The 3367-nt window shown below is 47.1% G+C and overlaps 1 pseudogene across 1 annotated transcript; it reads left to right on the forward strand.

Annotated features, from left to right (window-relative positions):
- Nucleotides 1-385: 385 nt before the first annotated feature.
- Nucleotides 386-982, forward strand: LOC309973156 (small ribosomal subunit protein uS8-like; annotated as a pseudogene). Its single transcript has one exon. The product of its transcript is annotated as a small ribosomal subunit protein uS8-like (transcript).
- Nucleotides 983-3367: the final 2385 nt, after the last annotated feature.

Raw genomic sequence — 3367 nt, forward strand, 5'->3', positions numbered from 1 at the left:
GTCCATCCATGTGGCTGCAAATTTGCAGCTTGCTTTCTTACTCCACACTTTTCTTCAGGTCTTTGCATGTCAACACATAGAACCATTCATTTTAACTAAGGAGGTCGTCACGCCATGGACACCTGCCATATGCACTATGATTTATCTATCCATGGTCCTGCTGATGGCATTTGGGTTGTTTACAAATTTTCATGCCTAAAAACAGTGCTACAGCCAACATTCTCCAAGGGGATACATCTCAAAGTGCACGTATGTTAGAGTTCCTCTGAAGTAGGGGTCTGTGTTCTTTTAAATACTTTTCAACATCATTTTGGTGGGAGTGAGGAGAAAATACATTTCTATTAATAAAAAATGTATCTTTCCACCATCTTTCCGTGCTGCCATAATGGTGTACGTGAATGTCCCGACTGATGCTCTCAAGAATGTCAACAATGCCAAAAAGAGAGGCAAACACCAGGTTCTTATTAAGCCATCCTCCAAAGTCATCGTCAGGTTTCTGTGATGATGAAGCATGGTTACAATGGTGAATTTGAAATCATCGATGATCACAGCGCTGGGAAAATCGTTGTGAACCTCACAGGCAGGCTAAATAAGTGTGGAGCGATCAGCCCAGATTTGATGTGCGACTCAAAGATCTAGAAAAATGGCAGTAAAACCTGCTCCTATCCCACCAGTTTGGTTTCATTGTACTGACAACCTCAGCTGACATCATGAACCATGAAGAAGCAAGATGAAAACACACAGGAGGGAAAATCCTTGGATTCTTTTTCTAGGGATGTTATACATACATGCAAATAAAATGTCTCAGAGGACTCTGAAAAAAAATAAATAATTAAAAAATAAAATTTAAAACATATACAAAAACAAATGCATTTACGAGTTCATTTACCCTGGCTGAAGCCACTTTAAGGTTCTGAAACATCTGCCAAAATGTTTCCCAAACTTCTGAAGACTTTGTTCTTTCTTCCCTTTTTTTGTAAAATTTTTCCCATATGGACAGCTTCTTAGAAGACATACTTAAAGGGTTTTAAATGATGTGGGGTTTTTTTAAATCACTCATTTCATAAACAGGACTACTTTTGCAAGCCTGATTTCAAGGTTTCAGCTGAGTGCTCTGTGACCTTCAGGCTGGCGGGTCTCAGGCAGGTGACACCCCTGTAGTTACACCAGGTCACCTGGAGATGTACATTACCTGAGGTAGGTGGCGCCTTGGAGGTGGGGCTCACGTTTCTATTCAAGCTTTTGCACGTTGGACCAGTGTGCATGCTGCCCAGTCTGTGACGAGCTTCATGGGAAAACCTGAGTTAACCAGCACACTACTTCCTGCTGACCCCCTTCATGTGTTAGGGCCCCTTCACCTGGCTCCAGGTGTATGTGTAAACTCCACATGAGAGGTTTCTAGAGCATCAGGTCTGACACAGACCTTGAGGCCCATGGTGGTCTGTGTGTGTGTGTGTGTGTGTGCGTGTGTGTGTGTGTGAATGTGGGATGTGGGGCGAGGGGTGACTACCAAATTCTCATCAACCCCTTTTTGGGAATTGCCTCTGGTTCTCAGAATTATAGCTAGGGAAGGGTGAAAGGGACTCTAAAGCCAGGCCTCACCACCTTCTCTACCAGATTCACTCACCGGGCACTCCCCATGGTCCACTCTGTCAGGACATAAACTGAGCGGAGCAGGGCTGCACAGAAAGTCACATCCCAGGAGACAGGGTATCTGATCCAGCAGCAGTTCCAAAAATCTACCACCAGGTGGCAGCACAGCTCCTGCTCTGGCCCTCGCCTCTCAGTGGCTTGGGGGTCCACTGGGACCCTCAGATCTGCATCCAGACCCTGTCTTGTGGTTCCTCTGCTTGTCTCAGCTGTGTGACGCACTCTGAGTCCCCCTGCCCCCATCGGAAACCCCTCCAGCTGGCTAAGATACTATAGTCAACTGAGGCACAAGGAATCCTGTGCCCCTGAGAATCTGTGTTCCATTCCATCACACTGGAGGCATAGAGTGGGACTACTAGACAGCCCTGAAAAACCCAGGAGGGAATGTGAGGAGGCTTGGGCCAATGTGCAGCAGAGAGAGGGCTTCCAGAACCCAATAAAGTAGCCCTGGTCCCTCTCCCAGCTTCTGTCCCTTCCTTCACCTGTAGTCATAAGACCCTGAACCAAGGGTGAGTGGTCTGTGGCCACAGGCCAAGCCCGGCCTTCTCTGCCCACCATTCCAGGCAGTGCTGAGCTCACTGGCCTCAGACCCTTATACGATATGCCTCAGCAAAGGGGGGCCCCATGCGAGGCCCCAGATCTCTGGACCAGCACAGGTCCATCTGATGGCCCCCAAGATGCTGTCTCTAGCCAGGATACTGACCGTTAGTACCCTGATCCCTGGTCAAGGCAGAGCAGCCTATATGGAAAGGTGAGCAAGGACAAGCCATGACCCTGGAGCCCTGCCCGAAGCCTGAGTTCTGAAGCCTGAGGCCCGAAGCCTGAGGTCTGGCAGGTTTCCAGCTCCACACTCACAGCTTCCAGGACAATCTGTTCATTCCACACATGGCAATTGTAATTGCATGACATGTGTGTTTGTGTGACCTTTGAATGTCCCACTACTCTCTTGATCTGTAAGTCCCATAACAGGAGGGGCCAAGTTGACCCCGGTAATCACTGCACTGAGCACAGGGCCTGGCACATAGTAGGTGCTCAGAAAAAGACTGTGGACTAAGTAAAAGAATAAATGGGTATCTTCCCAGAGAGAATGCGAAACACCTGTCAATTGTTTTACAATTATTAAGGCATGTCCCACAGGGATCTCATTTCATTCTCCCCATCAACCCACAGAGTAGATACTATTATTATCCCACATCACAGTGTATTCCTTTCCTATCACTGTAGTAACAAATTACTATGAACTTAGTGGCTAAAACAACACAGTTTTACGGTCTTACGGTTCTGGAGACCAGAAGTCCAACACAAGTCCCATGGGCGAAAATCAAGATGTCTGCAAGGCTGCATTCCTCCTGGAGGCCCTGGGGAGAACCCATTTCCTTGCCTTTTCCAGCTTCTAGAAGCTGCCTGCATTCCTTGGTTCATGGCCCACTTGCTCCTTCTTCAAAGTGGACAATGTTCCATCACTCTAACTGAAGCCAGGAAGGGTTCTCTGCCTTTAAGGACTCCTGTGATTAGATTGGGACCACCCGGATAACCCAGAATAATCTCCCCATCTCAAGGTCTGTAACCAGAATCATGTCTGCCAAGTCCTTTATTCAATGTGAGGTAACAGATTCCAGGGATTAGAGCATGAATATCTTTTTTTTTCTTTTTTTTTTGGTGGGGTTAGGTATTATCCAGCCTAGCACATACAGATTCAAAATCAGAGATGAATAGA

The sequence above is a fragment of the Leucopleurus acutus genome (genome assembly GCF_964270905.1).
Source record: "Leucopleurus acutus genome assembly, chromosome: 16".
Taxonomy (NCBI): Eukaryota; Metazoa; Chordata; class Mammalia; order Artiodactyla; family Delphinidae; genus Leucopleurus; species Leucopleurus acutus.